Source organism: Paroedura picta, chromosome 3, assembly GCF_049243985.1.
Source record: "Paroedura picta isolate Pp20150507F chromosome 3, Ppicta_v3.0, whole genome shotgun sequence".
In the NCBI taxonomy this organism is placed as follows: Eukaryota; Metazoa; Chordata; class Lepidosauria; order Squamata; family Gekkonidae; genus Paroedura; species Paroedura picta.
In genome coordinates, this window is record NC_135371.1 from 59,063,510 (window position 1) to 59,090,317 (window position 26,808).

Genomic DNA, 26,808 nt, shown 5'->3' on the forward strand with positions numbered 1-26,808 from the left:
CGCTTCTGATTCGCTCCTCCGAGTGGCACTCCAGGGCCAACGGACGCCGGGCCTCCAACTCTGCAGTCCTCCCGAACAGCCATACTCACCGGATGGCTGCCAGGGAGGACGCTCACCCCGCTCCCTTGCCGCAGGACTGACGACTCGGGACTGATGACCCCCCCCCCTCCGCGTTTGCCAGCATACGGCTGCCCGCCGCCATTACCTCCATCCCCCTGGCCAGGGCAGGTCACTGCCTCTGAGGAACCGGCGGCGGCAGCAGCAGCGGCCATGGAGGCAGTGGCGGTAGCAGCGCCGGCGGCCGCTAACAAGACGCCTTCCCGCTGGCCCGCACACAGACGGGCAGCCACCGTGCCCGGCTGCCCCCGGCCCATGCGCCAGCACCGCCACCGCCAATGCAGCACACTTCTACGCGGCCTCCGCCGCCGCCCAACACCGCCAGCACTGGCCGCCGACGCACCCAACTCCAAGAGTGGCGGCAGGTCCAGCCATCACCCTCTGGCCCCGATCGACACTCTACACCCTCGGGCCCCGATCTACGCCGGCATCAACAACGGTAGGCCGCGCCGCGCCTGTCCGGCATGCGGCCGAGCCGCTGCCAGAGCCTCCCAGCCCGCCACATCCCTGGCCTCGCTTGTGGGGGGCCTGCGGGAAACGCTGCAGCCTGCCCCGGGAAGGATCTCATCTCTGCTAGCGCCCGCTGTATTTAGGAGACAGCGGGCTTATTTGCTAGTCTTTTTATAAATAGGAGGAAATCCACAGGTTCACAGAAAAATTATAAATTAAGTAGCACCTGTACCTTTAAAAAATATGGCCATTGTGGGGTTGCTAGGCAATCACAGCAATGTTGTCAAATTTTGCTTTTTATCAGTAAAAGGTAAGGAGAAAGAGCTCCTGGCTTTTGAGGTTTTGAGAAAAGACTCACTGGGGCCCAGCAGCAACCTTTAACAGGCCTGGCTGTTCACCACAATTTACCAGCAACCACTCTATAAAAGCCGGTGCGGCGTAGTTAGTTAGAGTTTGAGACTAGGATCTGGGAGATCCAGATTTGAATACTCTCTCTCTGATGGTGGTAACTGGGTGACCTGTGGCCAGTCATACATGTTCAGCCTAATCTACCCCACAGGATTGTTGAGGAAAAGAGCAGGGCTATCTTAACAGCATTATTGGCCCCTGGGCAAAGCAGGGCACTTGGGCCCTACCAACACAATCTCTCACAGGAATAAAAACGTAAATTTTTTATAAAATTAAACTTATATTTATTGGTTCCTCCAACAAAAACAGTGTTTAAACAAACAAGCTGTATAGCAAAGATTAATCAGCACATATGTTTGGACAATATCACATGAGCTTTGAACTTGAAAAATAAAAATGTCAACGTATTTAATAGTACTCAGCTGGTAAATCACAGAGATGGCACAGTATGAAATTACCATGAATTATTTATTATTAATCAAGTGTTTAAGACAAACATTTGCTGTGATTTCCCCCCAGATAATTGCTTTATAATTGGTTTGTAGTCAACTATCAATACATACATAAATTAGCATGGGGAACTTATGTTCATCTCCCCCCCCAGGCAATCGCCCAGTATGCCCATGTGTTAACGTAGCCCTGGCAGAGGAGGTGTAAGATGTTTGGATCCATAATGTAAAAAAGGCAGGATATATATGAAATGCCCTATATACTCATGTATAAGCCTAGTTTTTCAGCACCTTTTTTCACACTGGAAAGGCCCTCCTTGGCTTATATGCAGGTATATGTGGTAATTGAAATAAAAGCCTGCTCCAGCCAGCCAATCGTTGCATTGCCTTTTGCAAATGTGTACTGCAAGCTGAGCTTGCTCTGGCAGCTTGTAGGACATCAACGGTTTGACTGAGGGACTCTGATCTTTTTTTCCTTTTGCCTTCAATGGCAAAAGGAATAGCAATGGTGGATGGGAGAGCCTGTGATGATGGAGCATTTCCCACCCTCGGCTTATATGCAAGTCAATAAGTTTGCCTAGTTGTGGTAAAATTAGATGCCTTGGCTTATATGCAGGTCAGCTTATATGCGAGTATATACGGTACATAATAAATATAGCTGAAGATGGGAGATCAGATAAAAGGTTGGTAGGTGGGAAGGAGAAAAGGAAGCAGGGAAAGGTGAGGATATTTGGGCTGTCCAGAGGAGGGAAAAAAGAAATAGTGTGGAAAAGGCAATACAGGTACAAGGGAGGCTCCTCCCACAACTCCTTGCAGGTTTACTACTGTGCAGCCAGGCCTCAACCAGCCTGGGGGCAAGAACCATACAGAGCTTTTTCAAAGGAGAGGTTGCTAAGAGGAGGGAACTGTGAAAACACTTGGCTAGTAGGTGGGAAGGAGAGAAGGAAACAGGCAGCAATATGTAAGAGTTATAAAGAAGGACCGAGAGCTATGTTTGCTTAGTAATGTGTAGTCCTACCCTAAATATTTACATAGCTGACATAGTTCTGAAGGGGAGGGCATTCCACAGGTTAGAGGCCACTGCAGGAAAAGGCTCTATTCTGTTCCACCCCTACTTCTGCTTTCCGAATCATTGGGATTCTGTATATATTTTCTCCAGCTGATTGAAGAAAATTGTATCCTCATAGGCATTGGGGCAATCCTCAAATTGGGTTACCAAAAGCCTAGAGAAAAAGCAAATGTCCAGTTCCTTGAACAGAGGCACAGTGTGAGGAATGGGCTTCTAACGCTTTCCATGGTGTAGAGATAAAAAACATCACATGGCACATCACATTCTAGGCCTCTGTTAAAGGGCTCAGATTTTTTTTCTCAAGGTCATTGCCAACCCTATATCTAAAGTATACACAAGCCAAAACGTTAAATGTAGAAATCAGTTCCCTTAAAAAAAATTGTGTACAGAAATGTGGAGTGCATTCTTCCACTGGCATAACGGCCCTGTCTTTAAATTTGCTCAGATTTTCACTGCAGCTACAACCAACTCTGGGAGATAGATATAGATCAATATCACACTCTCACAATGAAATCCTAAACATAGCTATGCCCTTTTAAGCCTTAGAAAGGTATAACTCTGACCATTTCCGCATGGAGGCATCTCCTGATTTGAAATCTGTGCTCTGCTAATGTGCAGTTACTCGTTTCCAGACGGGAATCTTCTCCCACATTTGCCGACTGCCTTGTCCTGGATTTCTGCTTCCTGACAAGTCAAATGGCTGAGTGGAAGTTGGGACCATCTGCTTCCCCTCCCTCCTATTTTCGTTTGTCAATCACTGTGACGCGGCATCAGCCACCAATCACCTTTCAGTGCCGTATTCTCGCACTCTAGCAGCCCCCAACCACCCAAACATAGAAAAATAATTTTTTATTTAAAAAAGCAAGATCCACGTAGCAGCGCAGATCCGGCGCAACATATAATGATTTAAAGTTAGCGAAGTGGTGTTTTCATGTCTTCCCCCCTTCCCTTTGCAGGAGAGCTCGATTTGTGAGTAGCGCGGAGGGGTGAAGGAGAAAACAGCCGCTTTCCCTTGGCTCCGCCGCCTGGCTCTAAACAGAGCAGCACAGCAGGGCAAAGGAAAAAGCAGCGAGGTAACCCAGCGCTCTGCCTCAGCTCCCTCCTACATGGTCAGGCTATAATCCCATAAAAAAACCAAAGGAGGAAAGAAAGTACATGTCTCTCCCTTGGCTCCGCCTAAGCATGAGTCAAGCAATGCATGCATGAAGTGGACTGGGTGTAATTTCATTACACTGGAACCATGTTGCACCACAGCTCCAACCTTTTATTTTATACACACACACACACACACACACACACACGATTGCCTCTGCAGCACAGCTCCAGGGAGCAGGCTCCCTTACCACCCCTGCAGAAGTGGGCTTTGGAAAAATCCTTTGAAAAAAGTGTGAAGGGAGGAGGATGGAAGTGACACTCAGGGGTGGGTGGTAGTTGGGAGGGTGGGGAAAGGGACAGCCTGAGTTTTCCCTTCCCCACGTCCCTGCTGCAACTTGCTGCTCATTGTTTCCTGCAATAAAAAAGGAATGCTGATTTATCAATAGCCAGGAAGAGTTGCACCATCCTTGGGGGGGGGGGGGGGCGGAGCCACGGGAGGTAGCTGACATGATGAGAAAGCCCAAATAAATCCCGCAAACAAGCAGAAGGTAAACCGAGGAAAATGACTCATGCAGAAATAGTCTCTGTTTAAGATTTCACTGTCAGTAGGTAGCCTTAAGTTAGCCTCCATCATTCACCTTCCCTTTCTACAGGAGCAATGTAGGGATTATTGATAATATTGTGAAGCACCTTGAATATTCTAAAGCACTACAGAAGTACAAATGTTTTATAAACTTTTCACCCCTTCTAACCTTGTGACTGCATGCGCTATTCATTCAGAGCCTGTAACATTCAATCATGTACAGTGAATGGCCATTTAACTAGTCATGGATCTACACGCTTTTCTTTCCTTTTTATTAAAAAGACCGTACACAGCCAGAACCTTAAGCTGTTCTATGAAGAGCTTCCCTGCAATGCAAATGTCAAGGGTGGCCGCCTTCCTGTGAGTAAGGAATGCAGTTTTGGTTAGTTTGTTTTTGGGCAAAATGCCTATCCTCATCCCAAAGTCACCCTTTATGAAGATGCTACATCCAAGGCCACGGGAGGCAACGGAAGTGGCAAGGGAGATGGGGGCAGGCAGGCTAACAGCAGTCAGACTGCTGATACCTGGAGGAGAAACAGAGGAGAGGGAAGGAAGGAGGGGTGAAAAGTGCTGGGCACCGTCAATTAGTGGGTTTTTAATTGTTTCCCCTCAAGGGGCCTGAAGCCCATACCATACATCAAGCAATTGATACAGGTAAATGCTCTTTGAAAAGCTGCCAGCCCAAATTGGAAGCAATTATCTAATCCCAATACATCAAGCCTCTGAAGATGGAACTACCTTGAAGAAGGCATAATTTCAGTGGCGATAATCAGAAGGATTTTACGTCTGCGTTTCATTAGGGCTTGTACAACTGATTTTCTTAAAAAGGAATGGGAGCAACTTCTTTTATCAAGCTATGTGCCCTCCAGCCCTAATCAGCAGTACAAATGGAAGGGAGGGAAATCCGGCTATGTGAGGAAGACGAATTGTCCAGGAGGATAGATTCCATGAGCACTCATGAAAAACAGAAAACAACGAAGCTTTAAAAGCAAAATGCAAATTTCTACAGGTGGGATTGGGGAAAATAGGGTGTCGACATTGTTGTTGTTATGTGCGAAGTCGTGTCCGACCAATCGCGACCCCATGGACAATGATCCACCAGGCCTTCCTGTCCTCTACCATTCCCTGGAGTCCATTTAAGTTTGCACCTACTGCTTCAGTGACTCCATCCAGCCACCTCATTCTCTGTCGTCCCCTTCTTCTTTTGCCCTCGATTGCTCCCAGCATTAGGCTCTTCTCCAGGGAGTCCTTCCTTCTCATGAGGTGGCCAAAATATTTGAGTTTCATCTTCAGGATCTGGCCTTCTAAAGAGCAGTCAGGGCTGATCTCCTCTAGGACTGACCGGTTTGTTCGCCTTGCAGTCCAAGGGACTCGCAAAAGTCTTCTCCAGCACCAGAGTTCAAAAGCCTCAATTCTTTGACGCTCGGCCTTCCTTATGGTCCAACTTTCGCAGCCATACATTGCAACTGGGAAGACCATAGCCTTGACTAAACGCACTTTTGTTGGCAGGGTGATGTCTCTGCTTTTTAGGATGCTGTCTAGATTTGCCATAGCTTTCCTCCCCAGGAGCAAGCGTCTTTTAATTTCTTTGCTGCAGTCCCCATCTGCAGTGATCTTGGAGCCCAGGAAAATAAAATCTGTCACTATCTCCATTTCTTCCCCTTCTATTTGCCAGGAATTGAGAGGGCCGGATGCCATGATCTTTGTTTTCTTGATGTTGAGTTTCAAGCCAACTTTTGCACTCTCCTCCTTCACCTGCATCAACAGGCTCTTTAGTTCCTCTTCACTTTCTGCCATTAGAGTGGTATCATCTGCATATCTGAGGTTGTTGATATTTCTCCCTGCAATCTTGATCCCAATTTGTGACTCCTCTAATCCCGCATTTCTCATGATGTGCTCTGCATACAAGTTAAATAGGCAAGGCGACAGTATACAGCCTTGCCGAACTCCTTTCTCAATTTTGAACCAGTCAGTGATTCCATGTTCAGTTCTCACTGTTGCTTCTTGACCTGCATATAAATTTCTCAAGAGACAAATAAGATGCTCTGGTATTCCCATCTCTTTAAGAACTTGCCACAATTTGTTGTGTTCCACACAATCAAAGGCTTTAGCATAGTCAATGAAGCAGAAGTAGACGTTCTTCTGGTACTCCCTAGCTTTCTCCATGATCCAGCGTATGTTGGCAATTTGATCTCTAGTTCCTCTGCCTCTTCGAAATCCTGCCTGTACTTCTGGAAGTTCTCGGTCCACATATTGCTGTAGCCTAGCTTGTAGGATTTTGAGCATAACTTTGCTAGCATGAGAAATTAGTGCAATGGTGCGGTAGTTTGAACATTCTTTGGCATTGCCCTTCTTTGGAATTGGAATGTAAACTGACCTTTTCCAATCCTGTGGCCATTGTTGAGTTTTCCAAATTTGCTGGCATATTGAGTGTAGCACTTTTACTGCATCATCCTTTAAGATTTTGAATAGTTCAACTGGAATGCTGTCACCACCACTAGCTTTATTGTTACTCAGACTTCCTAAGGCCCATTTGACTTCACATTCCAGGATGTCTGGCTCCAGGTCAGTCACTACCCCATTGTGGTCATCAGGGATGTTAAGCTCGCTCTTGTATAGTTCTTCTGTATAATTTTGCCACCTTTGTTTAATCTCTTCTGCTTCTGTGAGGTCCCTACCATTTTGGTCCCTTATCATACCCATCTTTGCATGAAACGTTCTCTTCATATCTCCAATTTTCTTGAAAAGATCTCTGGTCCTCCCGATTCTATTGTTTTCTTCTATTTGTTTGCACTGTTCATTTAAGAAGGCATTCTTATCTCTTCTAGCTTTTCTCTGGAATTCTGCATTCAGTTGGGTGTATCTTTCTCTTTCTCCCTTGCCTTTCACTTCCCTTCTCTCCTTAGCTATTTGTAAAGCTTCCTCAGACAGCCATTTTGATTTCTTGCATTTCTTTTTCTTTGGGATGGTTTTAGTTGCTACCTCTTGTACAATGTTGCGAACCTCCATCCATAGTTCTTCAGGCACTCTGTCTATCAGATCTAATTCCTTAAATCTATTTGTCACCTCCACTGTGTATTCGTCGGGGATATGATTTAGTTCATACCTGAGTGGCCTAGTGCTTCTTGAAGCAACGCCCAAAAATGATGTGCTTATCATCATGGGGGATTGGAATGCTAAAGTAGGAAGCCAAAAGATAACCGGGATAACAGGCAAGTTTGGCCTTGGAGTACAAAATGAAGCAGGGCACAGGCTGGTAGAATTTTGTCAAGAGAATACAATGGTCATAGCAAACACTCTTTTCCAGCAACCCAAGAGACGACTCTACACATGGACATCACCAGACGGTCAACACAGAAATCAGATTGACTATGTGCTCTGCAGCCAAAGATGGAAAAGTTCTATCCAGTCAATAAAAACAAGACCAGGAGCTGATTGTGGTTCAGATCATGAGCTTCTTGTTGCAAAATTTAGGCTTAAATTGAAGAAAGTAGGGAAAAGCACTAGGCCAGGTGTCGACATAGTGCATCTGAAATTCAACCCCTCCAAAATGGAGGTCCTAGGGCTAGGAAGGAAGAGGGTGGGTCAGGAAGCATATTTACCTACCCTGGCCAGGTCACAGTTGAACATCACACTCCTAGCCAGGAATTGGGGGGTTATTTTGGATGCCTCACCATCCATAGAGGCGCAGGTCATGAGGATAGCTTGCCAAGCATTTTAACATCTACCTGTCTTCAGAACACCTAGCCATGGCGATCCATGTGATGGTCACCCCTATAAGTGACTTCTGTAACTCGCTCTATGCAGGCCTGCCCTTGTCGGTCACCTGGGAATTGCAGCAGGTGCAAAATGTAGCACAGAAACATCTTGGAGGGCTCATATCCAGTCTGTGCTGAGACGTTGGTTACCAGTTGTAGTCTGGATTAGATTCAGGTTTTGACCCTCGAGGCCCTTTGCACTCTGTGAACCACATATCTGAGGGACTGCCTTTCACTTTATGCCCCTCGCGGGGCTTTACGCTCTACAGGCTCCAACTTGTTATTGATTCCTGGCCCTCGAGAAGCCTGCCTGGCCTCAAAGAGGGCCAGGTCCTTTTCCGACTTGGCCCCAACCTGGTGGAATGAGCTCCCAGAAGAACTGAGGGCCCTGCAGGAGCTTTCTGCATTCCACAGGGCCTGTAAAACAGGTCTTCCATCTGTGGCTGAGGCCACGGCATGGAATATCATGGGTCCCTCCAGGAGAGAGACTCCAGGCGAGTCTACATTAGGCCAGACCATCACCAGAACATGTGGGGCTGTATTGGAAAACTATAAGAGGCAGAGAATCACTTTATGCCCATACTCCAGTTTTGCCCGTGTGTTAGTAAGTGGATTCATTGCCATGCAGTGTGGGGAAAGCCATTTATACTTCTTTAAGTTGGTTCAGCTAAGTGTCACCAAAGAGGCAGACAGCCCCAAACAAACAAACAAACAAACAAACAAACAAACAAACAAACAAACATAAAAACCAAAAAAACAAAAACAAAAAAGAGGACCTATTTCACCCAGGAGAGCTCTTAACCTATTACCACACAGGACTTGTGCTAGTATTTCCTGAACGGGGAAGAAATTCCCTTGCAATTTGCAGGCACAGAACAATTCCCAACTAGCATTCAGAGTCAAGAAGGCTGGGGGGGGGGGAGTTCACTGAATAATTCTCAGTAATGAATAAATGCAACGAAATGCTGATTTGCTCCTGGGGATTCCTAGAGTGGAAAGAGAGGTTAAATTCATCCAATGCATTATTCATCTTTTGCAGCATGTGCCTCTGTCTCTACTTCTCTTCTTGCTGAAGGTAAGTATTCACACTGTTGCTGTCCACTTTTGTCTAGACAAACTGCATTTGCATCTATCAACTGTGAAAAGAACGGTGATATTTTCACTGGCGGTTTTTAAGTAGAGTCTGGATCCTGCATTGAGTACGGGGTTGGATTCAATGGCCTGTATTGCCCTTTCCAACTTCTGGTTCTATTTTAGTAGGAATATTGCCCTCACTCTGAACTGGATTTGTCATGTCACATGCCATTGGAACTTCATTACCTGTCACAATGTAACAATCCTGAGTAGTGGAGATGGCATAATTGGGAAGCATGACCTCCCCCCCACACACACTGAAAATGGTTCCAGAGTTGCTGTGGATCAATGAGTGAATAATGAAAAGGGAGGAAGGTGCTGTTTATGTCTATGCATAGGGTTCTGGGGACTTTTTAACCTTCCCAAGGCACTTATACTTTAGCATGCAAATATGTGCTGCAGCTTGGAATAGCCAACCTCCAGGAAGGGCCCCCAAGATCCCCTGGAATTACTACTGACCTCCATATGACTGAGATCAGTTCCCCTGGAGAAATTGTCTACTGTAGCCCCTCCCCTCTCCATACCTCACCCTCCCCAGGCTCCATCCCCAGATCTCCAGTAATTTCCCACGCAGGAGTTGGCAGCCCTCCCCTAGCTCCACAGTCTCACAGAAGCCTCTCTTTTCTTCCTGCCCCCTGTCCGTCTAGTCTTGAATCCATGAAGGTCAACAGCACTGTTAAACAAAACTGTAGCAAAATGTTCATTTTATGAGTGCAGGTATATATGCATGCATGCCATGTACCAGCATACCGTAATAATCTCTGCAGTTGAATATTTCTGGAAAGAATGGGATGGAACTGGAGCATCTGCCTGCTGGGAGATTCACACTTTCGCATTTGTTGTGCTGCTTGTTTATATGCCCTCTCCATGGCAAACACCTGCCCCGTTTCACAACCCTTCCTCACACGGCTCACAGTTTACACATTTTCTTATGCTCCTTTTATGAATTATAAATGCATACAACTTGCAAGCAGGCAGTTCCCTGGCTGTTGACAAACACTTCACGGCTCATCCAACCTGCCAGATGAACTGGGTTAAGGAACACTAATAACATCCCCTAATCTCTGTGTCTGAACCATCAGTCACAAACCTTTTCCAGCGGAGCTGGTGTCTAGAGGGTCAAGGTGATTACTTAGCTTCCTTGGCACCCCCCCCACCCCAAATTATGGGGAGCTGGGTACAAAATGGTTATTTCTGTGTTCAGCATTATCATGAATAAGAATGCATGTGCACACACAATATTACATTTTTAATGGGATATTTTTGGACTGCTGTTTACCAGGCTTTGTTGCTACGTATCCTCCATGCCGATGTTTATGTGGATATTAGATCCATCATACACAGTACTCAGTAGCATACTTGGTTTGGCATAGACTATAGACTTGCCAATCAATCCTAGTTACATATATATACTTGTGGCAACTGGACAGCTGCCAATATAATAGCTCAGACTTCTTGAAGGCAGGGCTGCCAGCTCTGCGTTGGAAAATTCTTGAAGATTTGGGGGTGGATCCAGGGGAGGGACAAGACTTCAGTGTGATATAATGCCACAGAATTAATCGTCTGAAGCAGCCATTTCTTCCAGAGGAACTGATATTTGTCTTCTAGAGCAGTGGTCCCTAACCTTTTTATCACCGGGGACCACTCAACGCCTTTTACTGAGGCCCGGTGGGGGGGGGGTAGTTTACTCCTCTACTCTCAACCACTGCCCTAACGCTCTCTGATCGCTATGTTAATGTTTAAACATCCCAGCAAAATAAGATACAGACACGCCACAACAATGAAGTGTGTTGTAAAGGGCTGGGGGGGATGAAGTAAAGGGCCGGTGGGGGGGAGAAGGCGTCCTTCGGGGCCCACCTCCAATTAGTCGAAGGACCACATGTGGTCCACGGCACACAGGTTGGGGATCGCTATTCTAGAGAACAGCTGTAATTCCAGGAGATCTCCAGGTCTATGAGGCTTTCTGTAGGCAGAGGAATATGCACTGGCACACTGGAGTTTTTTCACCTTCCTCTTCCATCAGCAACCTGAAATCCCCCTCCCACCTCTTGTTCCTGTGGTTTCCTGGCCCTCAGGAGCACAACTGATATGGACCATTTCAGGCTGCTGTGTGAGGGGAGTCCAGGAAAATTGTACTCCAGGAGCACCAACCCCTCCACCTACAGAAAACCATGGTGGGAACTTTACTTCCATTTGCAAATATGTTCTTAGAATTTCTTTAAAATACTCCTTAAAGTGTAATACTCCCTGTAAAGTGTTAAGAGTCAGTTGTGAGCCAGGAGCGGTTAAGAGTGGAGGCCTCTAATCTGGAGAGCCAAATTTGATTCCCCACTCCCCCACACGCAGCTAGCAAGGTGACCTTGGACTAGTCACAGTCCCCTTAGAGCTGTTCTCACAGAGCAGTTCCGTCAGAGCTCTCTCACCCCACTTACCTCACAGGAAGTCTGTTGTGGGGTAAGAAAGGGAAGGGAGACTTCTTCCGGTAGTGAAAAGCAGAGTATAAAAGCCAACACTTTTTCTAGTGATGTATAATCAGGTTGCGGCTGCCTTTTCTAAAATAAATATTGCTTCCAAACAGCATAAACATTGTGTTTCGAAACCCTAATTCTCCTGTTACACTCCACAGTGGCTTATGAATTGAAAAATAAGCAGTGATCATATATTTTTGTTACCAAATATTTCCTATAACCATAAAATAGAAAGTAAATACAACTTTCCTAAATGCAACTGACATTCTGTAGCTAGAAGCTGAACAAAAATATCACAGCAATTTCCTGAAATAACAGCTTTTGGTGCGTAAGAATGTTGGGCCAGTAGCACTCACCAAACGCTAGCATGGCAGTGAGCAATAACTGGGTCAGTGGGTTACCAGTGGGGTGTTCCTGATGGCATCCATCACATTGGTCCTGGGAAGATGGACCACCGCATTTTGGGCAGCATTCTAAAACTTGCTCATGAGTCTGCCCTGCAGCTGGTTGTAGGGATTTATTTCTCCATGAAAAAATAATATGTGGGGAACTAATTTACACAAGAAGTGCTTTCCCTCCCCTACCTAAGGCCACTTAAGGCCACCCAGGAGCCTATGGACACCGCTGTAGACACCCCAGGGACACCTGCAATTTTGAAGCAGCATGTTCCCAGCTGTGAGGTCATTTAGATGGTGGTGTGGGGTCATGGCTCTGGTTGGGATGACCATGCTGCTGGGGAAGAGGGGCTCCTTCCTCCCCTCCCCTCCCATGCCCTTTTTCCAACCCAAATCAGCATGGACACGAGGTGCCTTTGAGCAACTGAGGAACTAGAGAAAGAAATGGCTGGAAAGTTGCCTCCATAGTGATATTTTCCCATTGAGATTGTGGGAAAACTCCTAGAACATCACCCAGAAGTGGTGTCACATCCTTCCTAACTCCATCCTCCTCAGGCACCTCCCTCAAAATCTCCCAGCTTTTGCTGAGGTGGTGGTTATCCTAGTTGCTCCCTAAGGAAATGTGTTTAGGAACAGGCAATGGAACCTGCTTCTCCTGTCTAGCAGTGCTTTTATCCATCCAATCGTATCACACGAGAGCCACCAAGCGTTTTTGGTCACTATTATATAATGTTCTAATTAGCATTAAAATAAATGAAATTGGCATCTGATCCTGCTTTTCTTCCCTAGCCTCCTTTTCTTCTTCCCTGCCAATGGAGCAGCCTCCTCCTTCCTGCTCTGCTTGGACTTCTCTTTCCTAAAGGGAAGGAGTCCATTTCTCAGCACGGGTGAGGAGGAGCAGAGAAGCCAAAGGAAGACTGTCCTGAAAGAGAAGGGGAAAGAGGAGCAAGTGGCAGCCTCTCCTTCTCCTGACTCTCCCATTGTTTTTATAAACTAGCAGGGAACTGCAGGGCTGACAACACCAGCTTGGGATTTTCCTGGAGATCTGGGAGTCGTGCCTTAGGAGAACAGGAGGGAGTTCAGCACGGATGTAATTCTACTAGGGTTGCCAACCTCCAGGTCAGACCTGGAGATCTCCCACTGTTACAACTGCTCTCCAGATGACAGAGATCAGTTCCCCTGGAGAAAATGGCTGCTTTGGAGGGTGGGCTCCATGGCCTTGTATTCTGACGAGCTCCCTCCCCAGGCTCTGCTTCCCAAATCTCCAGGTATTTCCCAACCCAGAGCTGGTAAGTAACCCTACATGACCTACGTGACACAAGCACTTAGCCCAGGCTTCCTCAACCAGGATCTTGTGAATCCCTGCAGTTCCCCAATGGTCCTGGAAGGGTTTCCTGAATGGGTTGGAGTTACTTCATTTTTATATATTTTTAAAATTCGTTAAACATTTATTGGGTGATATGACCATATATGGTCACGTCAACCCGCCACTTCTCCCAAAAAGGCCAATGATGGGCCTGGAAGGAGTGAGAAGGGGCGGGGCCCTGAGTGGGTGTATCCACAGCTGTGCCAACCAGATTCTGCACGATTATGCCACTTCTGTGGTTTCTTGAAGCCTGAAGAATTATTCAGGGGATTCTCAATGGTAAAAAAGTTGAGAAAGGCTGACTTGCTGAACATCAGAAGCACACTCAGACTTACTTTTCTTTACCTGCTAATCTGCCTTTGGTCAGTAGGTCACAGATGAAGCTTTCTGACTCTTATATAGTGGCCAACCAAGAAAACAGCCCTCCACGGTTCACTCCCAAGATGACAATCTCTGGCCTTTAACTTGTAGACAAAAGCCTGGGCAGGTAGCATCCTGACAGGGTCCAGAAAGGAAGGAAAGGCCATGGAAGAAAGTGGTAAAACTGAGGACATCATTTCACGCCCTGGAACACAATGCTGTAAAAAGACATTGCATTGCCTCTATTTGACTGTTTATTGCTGTTCCGCCTCCTTCTCAGTCTCCTCCTAAGCTCTTTGATCTGTGTAGCAGAAGTGAAACCACACTTGCAGCAGCTCATCGTGAACTTAAAATGCAAATTGGATGAGTTTAAGGCGCTGTCTAGTGACCCAGCAGCCTGTTTCCAACCATGGCCAGCCAGCTATTTCCAGAAGGACATGAAGGTGACCTTGGCAGCGATTGGCTTTTACAACAAAGTCATCAGCTGCTCTTTCTACGGAATGATGACAAGACAGATTTTTGTGACCCGGGCGTTTCAAACAACCACTTTAACAATGAGCACAAGTGTGTGGTGAATGCAGCACTGAACGTCAGCGAAGTCCGTAGCAGTTGCTGGTCCTTACAGAGGTTAGAATCATAGAATCATAGAATCATAGAGCTGGAAGGGGCCATACAGGCCATCTAGTCCAACCCCCTGCTCAACGCAGGATTAGCCCTAAGCATCCTAAAGCATCCAAGAAAAGTGTGTATCCAACCTTTGCTTGAAGACTTCCAGTGAGGGGGAGCTCACCACCTCCTTAGGCAGCCTATTCCACTGCTGAACTACTCTGACTGTGAAAAACTTTTTCCTGATATCTAGCCTATATCGTTGTACTTGAAGTTTAAACCCATTACTGCGTGTCCTCTCCTCTGCAGCCAGCAGAAACAGCATCCTGCCCTCCTCCAAGTGACAACCTTTCAAATACTTAAAGAGGGCTATCATGTCCCCTCTCAACCTCCTTTTCTCCAGGCTGAACATTCCCAAGTCCCTCAACCTATCTTCATAGGGCTTGGTCCCTTGGCCCCAGATCATCTTCGTCGCTCTCCTCTGTACCCTTTCAATTTTATCTACGTCCTTCTTGAAGTGAGGCCTCCAGAACTGCACACAGTACTCCAGGTGTGGTCTGACCAGTGCCGTATACAATGGGACTATGACATCTTGTGATTTTGATGTGATGCCTCTGTTGATACAGCCCAAAATGGCATTTGCCTTTTTTACCACTGCATCACACTGCCTGCTTTAGAAAGGTTGTGGCAGCCTTGAGAACATGGGCTTCCCAGAAGGTTTGCACTTGCATTGTTTAGTTGAGTTGTGATTTAGAATTGCAAGGGTACAGGAGATGCACTTCAGGGGTGTTAAAATCTCATGTGATGTTCCCACACTTCAGCATGCTATCTGGCCACAGCGAGCCCAATAGTTCTTGGAACACCATTTGTAACTACAAGTATGAAAAACAATTGCCTTTATTTCTATCTAGCGAGGCTCATAGTACCGTAGAAGAGCTGGCTCTGAAAGTATTGACTGGGTGGGAGGCATACACATTTACCAGTACCGTATGATGAGTGTGATAAAAAAGAAAGCATGGAGTGAATCCCTACCTGTGTGACGGAGAATAGTTTTGTGTGTCTCTCCTGCTTATTCCAGTGACAGAACCTTTGTTTCAGACCTGTGTGTGTGAGGCTTCCTTGCAAATGAATATGAACTGGGAAAGGTAACTCCAGTTTTTGAAGGAGGCAGGGGACTCAGAAATTATTAGGAAAACACCTTTCTGCTACAGCATGAAATGAAGGGATAAGGAATCTCTTTTGGTTCGTTTTTTTTTTTAAATTTTAGGGGGCTGGAAGGCCTTGCTTTGATTTCCTTTTACAGGAATTGTTTTGATTTGGGGTTTCAGTACTCACTCAAAGGCAATGAGCAAATCACTCAATAGCTACACCAAGAGATTTGTATGGGAACTGAGGAATTAACGGGAAACAAATCTGAACCAAATCCCTGGCTTTCTTCAGTATATTTATCTGTTCACTAAGAAATTGGTAGTCTCTGGATATCAGCGGAAAGGTGTTGTGATTCCTGGTGCCTGAGCTTGCTGATTTTCACAAGTCATTTGAGGCGGATGTGGAAGGGACCACAAGGGCAGAGCATTACTCATCTCACAATCTAATTAGCACAAGGGCATTTTCCAACCAGAAAAGTTAGCAGATGGTCCCACTGAGGGTGATTGTCCTCTCAAGCATTTCTGTGCAGTGTTTTGTGCCAGTCATTGTACTATTGTACTACTAGTAAGAGGGAGGGGGAAAATTTAGCACCCTTTATGTGCTCCAGTGTTGCTTAGAATAGGTCCCCTCCCAACACACATACACACTTCAGGATCCTAGAAAAGGAGGAAAAATGGACTCTTATGCCCATACACACCTTCAAGCAACAAAATCAATTTCCTATGAAATAAGTGTTTTTTATTTTATTTGACAGGGAGGTTCTCTTGGATGGGGGCATAATCTCTGAGAATGCAATCGCAATTGTATGAGAAGCAAAGAGAGCTGCAACTAGAAATGTCTCATTGTAATGAATGAAAACAATAAACTTGTACTAACTAAACTAATGAGTTTGATCCAACCCTTCCACTGGTAAAACACAGAAGAGGAAATGCCCTTAACCACCCAAAATGGCCATGCTGGAGATCATGGTAACTGCATGAAAAACAGGCCTGTTAGATGGGGGCTGTAGTAACTGGGAAAGCCAACTGAAGATCCAAAATAAACATATCCATAATTGGATTTCCTTCCATTGGCTCCAACAACGAGGTCCAGTAGGCGGGCAGTGGGAGGTGGATCCATATTCATATTCACATTCAATGATTCTGGGCTAGATGGCATTTTTCAGTTCTTCCCTTTACAGATTAAGGATACAGCAATGGCTGCTTTACGGGAGTGTTGTGAGAACAAAATGTTCACAAATCATGCAGCTCGTTTCACATTAAAGAGGGAAGCAATATTTGTTTATGTTGTCTTAATAGGCTCCTGAAGTGGTAAACAAAAAATAAAACTGAAAACTACATAAAACAATTACAAATAAAAAGACCCATAAGACCCTGAGGAAGATCATGACAAATCACAAACGGTAGCAGTCGGAAAACTTTTAAAACCATCCTGCTCGACAGAGTCTGAAATCCACTTAGCGGCAATAAGGCCCACAGTGTAGGAACAGTAACACAATCAAATAATTTTGCCGCAAAAAAGCCATGAGAGCCATTCAGCAGTAGTAAGATCAATATTAAAATGTGGGCGCAAACCAGTCACACATAAAAAATGAACCACTAAAAGCCTGGGAGATTATCTGGCAACAATTGCTAAACCTTAAACATGTTTACTCAGAAGTAAGCTGTGCCGAATCCAATGGGATGCTAAGTCTGCTTAGTATTGCAGCCTGAGCTGCCTCAAATCTAATTACTTTGACATAACTGGCCTGTATACTCCTCAGAGCCTGCGGTGTTCAACTGTGAAATGAAGATAGCAAAGAGAAATTATATTTGGATTTTGGAGATGCCCATCTAGTACCAATTGCTTCCATAAAACTTAGGTTTTTAGGGAATGTTGGTCCCTAAACCATCCTTATTATATGTCCATGTTCCTCATAGAAAGGCATGACAATGTCAGCAAAGAAGGAATCGGGAGATCACCTCTGACATGCATGGATGGCCACAGAAGCCAGGAAGTGACAGGTACAGCTGCTCTGGGAGTTTCACACACTAGTGCTTCCAGTCAGTAAACCTGTTTGCCTTTCTGATTTTGCAGATTATTCTGCCTGGTCATGTGAGACACCAAAGATCGCAGCCTGCCACCTAACATGGAGTAGAACACCAGGGTCTCACTGGGGTTCAGTTTTCCAAACTTTCAGACATCTTCTAGCTGTGCTCATTTTATCACTAAAGAAGCAAGCAATCTTGTGACAATGAATTATGGAAGGCTTTCATGGTCGGAGTCAACTAGTTGTGGGTTTGTTTCCTGGGCTGTGTGGCCATGGTCTGGTAGTAGCAGCCCCTGATGTTTTGCCAGTAGCTGTGTCTGGCATCTTCTGAGGTAGAAGGAAAAAAGTACAGGCAGCCACAGGAAATGCTTACAACACGAGCATAAGAAAAAACACCATGGCATAGCTGGCAAAACCAACCCAAAAATCCAAAGGATCATATTAAAGTTCTCTTCCAGTTACATTTATTATTCTACATTAATATGTGAGAAGGATCTGGTACTGAATACCTTGTTTCATCTCCACTTTGCCATAGCATATTTCATGAGTACAGACAAAAAAAGTAGTTCCCAGGCAGTGTAACAACCTGCATAGCATGGATCCAGTTTGTTGTATGGGAAACCCACAGCAACCAATCTTGTGACACCTTCAAAACTAATAACTGCACTAATAACTGCACATCCCTAGGACTGGGAACAGACAGAGTCTTTGCAATGAGAAGTCTACTCATGCTTTATCTGTCTCTGAAGGGTTAAACATCTTTGAATATAGCAGAGGAAGTCCTAAGGGCCTTCCCCTCTTTTCTGTGGCTTGAGGGTATTTAACAGATCAGGCTTCCAACATCCACCCCTATAGGAGCCCACTTTGAGAACAGCCTTCTTTCCAGGGCAGCCCCTCTCTCTCTGCCCTGTACATTGCCACCGCCGCTCTGAGGGAAAATGGGAGCTCTTTAAGCCAGCTTGGTATTGTGGCTGGTAGAGAACCTGGGAAAACCAGATTCAAAGCTCCCCTGCTATATGTTGCTCACTGGTGGACTCTCTCCCAGACTAACCTGCTTCTCAGAGTTATTGTGAGGGTGGAATGGAGGAGGAAGGGAGAAGGAAGGCTGGCTAAAAATGTATCAGATAAACAAAAATTAACACGGATGGTGTGGAAGAGAAATAGAATTGTAAGCAAAATATTAGCAAAGAGGGGATTGTGCCCTTTCTGCTCAAGGAGAACCTAGTGTTGTTTAGCAGCTAGGAAATTTAAGATCTGGAATGCTTGGGTTTGAATCCCCAGGGAAGCTCACTGGGTGACCTTGCTTTCTCTTTCTCTCAGACTAGCCTCCCTCACTCCTTCATACAGAAAACTGATAGGCTGCCTTTCCACAGAGCTGCTCAAGGTGGCTTACCAAGTAAAACATGATAGAATCATGAAACTGCATGCAACTGCTGGAAATAGTGAAGCTACGAAAACCCCAGTCAGGGCCCTGAGACAGCATAAATCATTTAGCAGCCTAAAATGAGTCTCATAAAACAATTTTCAGGCTAGAAGCAGACTGTCAAAACAATTTAAAAGATCATCCCCTTCATTAAAAGCCTGGGTAAAAAGAAATGCTTTTGCTTGGTGCCACAAGAGTACAGGGTGTGTGCCAGGTGAGTGGCCCTCAAGGGGAAGGCCAGTCCACAAGAGAGGTGCTGCCACTGCTCACCACCACCCAACCTCTGCAAGCAGGAGCAGAGAGGTCAAGCACTGTATGTGAGCAGGAATCTCTTAGGCTTATTGTGAGAATGGATTTCTTTTTTTAATCTACCTGTTTTTCCCCTCAAAAAACAGTCAAGGCAGCTTCCAACAATGCTCAAAGTATGAAATAAAACAACAGAAGCAATAATTAAGGCTGCAGTTATAAAGGCACTTTCCTGGGAGTAAGCCCCATTAAATAACATAGAAATTGCCTAAGAGTCAACCAGCTTAGGATTGCTCTGTAAAGAAAAAAAAAACACCAAAGATCGCTGAAATAAATGTATGTGTAGCTCATCATCACACATCATCAAAATGCTGTCTGTAACCAGGTATTCTAAATGAATAAAAGATATCCTGAAATCCAGCACACATCCTTTGCTAGCCCATCCCATGAGCCCAGCTTCTCAGAGAGGCTAAATGTGCCAACCATACAGAGAGACTGGACCAAAGGGAATATTAGGCAGACTTGAGTGGGAAAGTACACATAGAAGGATCAGATACAATAAAATGAGGGGCAGGAGAGCCATGCATGCTAAGGACAAGATAAAAATAAGGTAGGGAGAGTCAGCTTTTTGAAAGCACAGAGAAATGGATTTAACATTCACTATCTCTAGCCAGCCAGTCATACACATACACACATGCACACACACTTTTTAAAAATACCAACATCTTTTAAGAAGTGTTGTTTGATGAAGGGTCCTTTTGCAGCCAAGGGCTTTTAGCCCCTGTTCCAGTCATTGCCCTTGTTACAGTGATCAATCCCTGCTTTTCCCACCAAGAAGCGGGTGTCTAGAGGAGGCCATCCCAGGGCTGTTATGGATGAGGAGGCTGAATGAGATATAAATAGGACAGCGTCCGCTTTCATGAACGAAAGATTTGCTAAACACCCCCTGACCTTTCCCTAGTTAATGGGACGATGGTGCAATCAGGCATGTCCTGGCTACCCATCCAGAATTGTTAAACTATTGCATTTCATCAAGATGGCTGAGCAGAGCTGCTTAAGGAACCAGGGACAGGATCTACTAGGCAAGACAACAGCAAGGGCAGAAGTGTGTGTGTGTGGGGGGGGGGGGGGAAGGGGAGACATGCAAAGTGGCTTGGAATCATGCAGGTTCAGGGCTAGGCGGGGCTCATTGGGGCCAAGAGACATCCTAATTGAGTGCAGAGAGGAACTTGCAGGGAGTCCTGGCTCCTACCAGTCCCTGATTAGGCTCACAGCAGTAGCTTCGGCCCCTGCAGCCACTATCACTCGCAGAATTGGAAACAGACTTAAATAGCAGGGGACAGAGAGTGCATGTTGCCCGTGTGGAGGGAGCTGCATCCCCTTTTTGACATCTCAAAGAATTTAGTTAGCCAGCCTGCCAAGAGTACATCTTAGTCTCAGAATCAAAGTGGGGCTCACATAGCAATGAGAGGTAGCTGAGTGACGAGGACAATTATTCCAGCTGAAGACATGTTGGAATTGGTAAAGCAGGAACGAGAGGGATGTCTCAAACTCCTCAAGCCCGTGAGAGAAACTGGGCATCAGTGCTTTGATCTCTGTGGCCAGGGTGTCCAATAGAAGGCTTAATAAAATCCCTGTGAAGATGCGTTCAGTCAATTAAAAATAAAATGCTGTCCAGTGCTAAGGATCCCTTGGAAAGAAATCCTGGGCTTCAGGCTGCCAGATAATTTTACATGTTTTATTTACACATAATTAATTTAACCAGCATGGAATGTGGATCACAAGTGAGGGCTGTCCAATGTTCGTGGCAGAAAGAAAGTAAACTCTTGTCAGCTGAGCAATTGTGCCTGTTGTGATGGCTAGGTGTATTGTTGGCATCTATGCTGCTGCTTCTGAAAATCCCAAGATGCTTGAAAGTGTGAATATTGAGAAAGAAATCAGAGTTCTCCTTAGCTTAATTTTATGTAGCGGAGATTCATGGTGTTCTTTCATCACAGTATGATACTTACCTGTGCAGCAGAGGCTTATACATGTCTTGTAGTTTTAAAAAAGACCAGTGCTGGAATAAATCAATGCAAGTTTCCTCAAGTATATAAGGACCAACATGCAGAAATGCTTGATTCCACCCAGTGGCACTGGAGACAAAGAGAAGGAGCACGACGGGAGCAAGAAAGTGGTCTATGCCTATTTAAGATGGTCCAAAGAGCTCCCTGGCAAAACCCAAGTAGGGATGGCTATTTGCTGGCAGGGGGAGGCGGGTATTGCTCAGTATGTTGGGTGCTGGAGTTGAGGTCAAATTGTAGGAGACTACAGAGGGAAATGCTAAGTAGGATGAATCCCTGGAAATTATGAGGTTTAATCCTTATATTTTCAGTAGGCCTTTAAGGATGGCAATGGAAAGTACCATCAAGTTGTAGCCAATTTAAGGCAACCCTGTATGGTTTTCAAATGGTCAAGAAATGTTCAGGGGTGGCTCGCCATTGCCTGCTTCTATGTAATGACCTTGGATCAACCAGGGCCAACCTGGCTTAGCTTCAGGATCTGATGAGATCAGGCTAGCTGGAGCTACCCAGATCAAGGCAGGCCTTTCATAGAGGGGGAAAATATGCCTTTATGTCTTTAACCATTCTCAAGTGTGTGCAGGCAAAGTAGTAATATTGCTCTGTCAGTCAGTCTGTCTGTCTGTCTGTCTGTCTCTTTCTCTCTCACACACACACACACACTTTGCCCTGAAGAGCAGCAAATTCAGTGAAGGTTTAGCTTTTATTGGGTCAATATCTGTAGGTGAATGATTGTGTCAGTTTTCAAGTTGGACAAAACGACACACCAAGCCACAGTTGAACTCCAGTCAGGCACCATCCTGGCTTGTTGCTATGCCTGTGAGTAGTCCTTATCTGACCCACCTCTAGTGCTTGATGAAACACTTCTCAGGTTTAAGCTCCAGTTCACCACGATGTCTTAATTCAGGCCCCTCAATGAATGAGAACTTGCTGATTCCACAGGAACCAGGATTCTAAATTGTCATTCAGCTGAATTTTAGAATACCAGCTTGGAAGGAAGAAGGAAATAAACTCCTGTTCACTGTGGCCGCCATCTTCAGGCATCGGGATGAACCGGAGCTTGACCAAGCTGGGAACTTTTGCATCAAGCTCTGGGCGAGAGGCACCAGCACAGCTACTCTCTGTTTCTATATCAGATTGGAGTTGCAGCTGGTCATGACACTTGAACATAGGCTTAGGAAGTGCACATGTGCTAAGCTGTGTGAGAGAAATAGGACCACAGGGAGAAACCAGGGAGAGAAATGGCACAAAAATGCTTTGACTAAAATCAATCAATAAATTTATAACATTTATGTGGAAAGAGGCAGGAAAGATGCAGCAGGGGACCAGATCATCCCCATAATTGGTAGATTAGGCAGATGGAGGAAGACAGTTGTATTCATTTTCATTGCTGAATGTTTTTAGGCATGTGTACCCAGCCCCCTCGAAGGAACAATGTGAAGTAATAATAAATTGTAGACAACATAATAAGGACAATAATGAAATATGTGGAAGATTTTCCCCATGTTATTTACTAAGCCTTCTATCAATTAAATAGTTTACTGAATTGATTAACCATCATTCTTATTAACATTTGCCTTATTACACTTTAATAAATTTTCAAATCACAAAGGTTTCAGAGGAGGTGCCTTTGGAGGCAATAGAAGATAACTTGGAGTGTTTTTTTTTAAGCTGCTGCATTGCTTGAAGGAAGAGCTAACATTTAATATTTTATTCCCATTTTAACAATTTGCCCATTTCTAAAAAAAAATGGCTTTGAAAATAAACAAAAGCGTCCTTCAATCTCAGACTCTCCAGTTAAAGTTAGCCCCCATTGATCAACATCCCCTCCTCTCAATAATCAATGAAAGCTTTAGTTGATGAATGGACCTGCTGAGCCCAATAAAGCTTGCAACCCTGGCTGTTTGTCTTCCAACTGCAGCAGGTCTGCTACGCACTGATTCCTTAATGGCACTGAGAGCAGCAATAGCCCTTCTTTGGGGCTGCTCGACCACCGCAGAGACTCAGGGGGAAAGAGATACCCCATGGAGTTCTTATTACAAATGAAACTTTGCCTGGTCACTTATCATTTTGGGAGGAGCGTGTCCCACAAAGCCTAGGGAGTCCAAGGCCCACAATACTTCAGCCAGACAATATGGCAATTCCAAAGATGGAGTGCCAATAGGCTGTGCAGCTTTCAAGAAACAGCGAATAGAACAGAGATGAAGGACTAGCACTATCTCTTAGCCTAAAAACTCACAGGGCAGTTGTGAGAATAAAGGGGGGGAGGCAGGACTATATATGCCATCCAGAGGCCTTTCAGAGGAAGGGGGAGACAATAATTCAATAGTTACAAAATGGGGAAAACCATTTTTTTTTAAAAGGCCACCCTTTCTTCCCTGTAGGCGACTAGGGTTTCCAGTCACCACAGTGCCCATTTGATTCCAGCACTGTTTGCTCATCACATCTGTTTAAATGCTACCACCTATGAAGTGGAGGAGGGCAAGTCTGTGTATGCTCAGTGCTGGAGGCAAACTGAGGGACAGCAACCATCACCACCGGGCCCTACAGCTGAGTTCCCAGAGCATCCAGCTGGCCATTTCTGGAGCAACATGCTAGACTAGCCTTGGCCTGATCCAGCTAAGAATGCTTCTGTCCTTGTGTTGCTTTGCAGCTTTTAAAGTGATGGGCGGAATTTTGATGAGAGAAACAGAAAGAATAGTTAATACAGCTTTTAATCACTTTATCATACACTTGTAAAACTAGCCAAAGATCTGGGCCGTGTTCTATGTGCTCCCATACACCCTGAGCTCATTGCTCAGTTGTGTTCCAGCCAGAGGGAGATGGTGTACAATATACATTATCAAGACAGGTCGCACGGACTCTTCATCGGTACCCATTTATGCAGCCCCAGCTCTTAAGGATGACTGCCATATTCCCTGAGACAGACCCACCCTTGTTATATACTTCTTGCCTTTTAAGTATTATATATGTAAATCAATTTTTAAAAAACTACTAACACACATATTTTTTAACTCCGTGAGCAACAGTTTGCTGGCCACCAGAACCCATGTCAGAGATCAAAAGACATTTATGTTTTGCTTTGCTGCTTTTTATATCTAGCAACATAACAAGTGTTACTGCTAATGACAGATAAGGAAACAGCACCAAACTACGGCCTGATGAGCAGCTTGCTCCATCACCAGGTAATAATGGACAGATGCTTATCAAGGAGAGGGGGCTTCAGACTGCCAGTGATTTGACACCACATAGAATTTTCACCCTTAGGGAGAAACTGCCTCCCAAACCAAAGCCGACATGGTCCCCTGGTCCACACCATTCATCTCTCCCCCTTTGCCCATCCGCTTCACCTTGTCAGTTTACATCCATGTCCTTTCTTGAAGAATTATACTGGAGACTACTCTACAATGACTACGAGATATCAGAGCAGGGAGTGGGTAAGAGCAGATTTAGGGTCTTGTTTAAAATAGTAGGAGGTAAATGAAAAACAATATCTCCCTTGAGTACTAAAACATTGGAATGAACATGGACAGTGCTCTGTGTTTCAGGGATGAGCCCACGCCCCTCCACACCACCTGAGTCTCAGATCTGCTGTCAGGGAAGATGTGAAACACAGCACAATGCAATACTTCCCTTAAAAAACAAGATGTTGACAGGAAAGCTGATTAAGAACCCCAGCCTACTTGTCAGATACAAACCCCAATTTGCTCCCCCCCCCCTCATTTTCAAAGGGAGAAAAATGGCAAAAGCACTGCACAGGGAATGATCTCTGAAGGGAGGCTTTACGAACCCTGTGCCTGCAAAGAATTGGATCTTTGCCTCACTGCATTTATGGACCCCTCTCCCCGCTGCCAACACACGTCTCAGCAGCACCACACACAACAGTTCAATAGCAGGCCATTCTATTCAAGCCACTGACCTCCTTTAGTGAATCAGAATCAGAAATGCTTTCTTGGCATATAAAACTAACCCCCCTTTAGTGCTAACAGGGTCCACTTCTCCATGCCCTGCCCTTCTGCAGCACGAGATCTGACTCACACCCCTCCTCATTTTCCTTTCCAGAGGTGCTCAAGTAGGTAATGAAATGGATGCTACCATTTGATGAAAAGGAGAAATCAATGAAACCTGAGCTGCCCTCAGTGAGATACAGGTTGAAAACGTATATGTGGGAGGTGGGGGAGCAAGCAAGAGTGCTCCTTGTTTCCCTGACTATCCAGTGTGCCTCCCCTACTTGGACGCCTATGCGGGGCATAACAGTTGAGCAAACCATCGGGTCAGCCTAGCCCCAGAATATGTAGGGCCAGACCATTGTTTCATTTTTCTCCCTCTCTTCCTTCAAAGAGCTCATGGAGGTCTCAACTGAGGTATTTTATGCACGATCTGGGCAGAGAGTCAGCCACTAGGCCAAGTTCATCTAATAAATTTCTTAACAGAAAGTGGATTTGAACTCTCCAGTCTGCCCAATCCAAGATTAGTAACTATTCTATAAAATCCTGAATCTATCTATATGGCCACAAATCTTGATATTGTTGAGTCTGGTGTCATTAAAAAATATTTGCCTTGTGCAGTTACATAGACCATCTTAATTTTGTGTTATAAGCCAACTCAAGATGTTAATTTTATTAGTTTATTAACTGTTTTTATTAATTCAATTTTGAAACCATAATCTAATGGACAAACCTGAAATTCACATGTTTATTAAGTGCTTTGAATTAGATTGGATTGTTAATTTTCATCTTTGAGAATGTACACAGAAAGGAGTCAGGTCCCCACCACAGCACCTGGCTCTTCCTGGGCAGGTGGCATATAGCTCTACCTTGTTATACCGAGCAGATGGCTTACATCATGTTTTGCCTTTTATATTTGTATCACTTGAATTGCAACAGGTTGGCAATATTTGCCCACATTTTTCTGTGTGTGAATCTAGTATAAAACAAAAACACTAGATCCACCCCAGAGATAAACTGAACCACCAGGTAAAATAGGAAGAAAGCATGAAATAGTTATCAACATATATATTGTACTGGGCAATTACAATTTTGGATCGCTCGAGCTCCCGCGAGACCTCATGAGACTTTCTGTTTATAATTTGTGACTGCCTAGAACTATGGAAAAATTAACTAAGGCACAGCTTTTCCATTTGTTATGCGAAGGGAACTCAAAGATACTGAAAGCAGTCAACAAGGTGGAAAAGGAAATCCGAAAGACTAAGAAAAAGCTTTTAGACAGAACCGACGGTTTGGAAAAAATAGCTGATGAAAACACAACTCAGCCAACAATACTTCAAATGAGAATTCAATGTCTGGAAGTTAATCAACAGGAGGGGGAGAGAGCTAGGGACGTAAAAATCAAAATCACCTTGGAAGAACTTGGGAAAACAGATTTAAGGAAGGAAAGCACCGAAAACCTGGAAGTCTATTTAGAGCAGGAAGTGATTTGGATCAACAAAATAAATAGAGTCTATTCAAAGGCGACAGCACGCAGGAAGCTATCAGGAGATATCTCTGTGCGACCAGAGGAAGAGATCCAGATTGACAAAGTATACAGAGCCTACTTAAAGGCGACTGCAAGCAAGAATCAAGCAAGAGACTTCTTTGGCCGTGACAGAAGGGCCACCAGAAATACTCTATATAGGAATCATCA

General features: G+C 45.1%; 1 protein-coding gene across 3 annotated transcripts in view; it reads right to left on the reverse strand.

Annotated features, from left to right (window-relative positions):
* Nucleotides 1–26,808, reverse strand: part of GRM2 (glutamate metabotropic receptor 2) — a 107,153-nt gene that overhangs the window by 74,319 nt on the left and 6,026 nt on the right. The window lies entirely within an intron of this gene.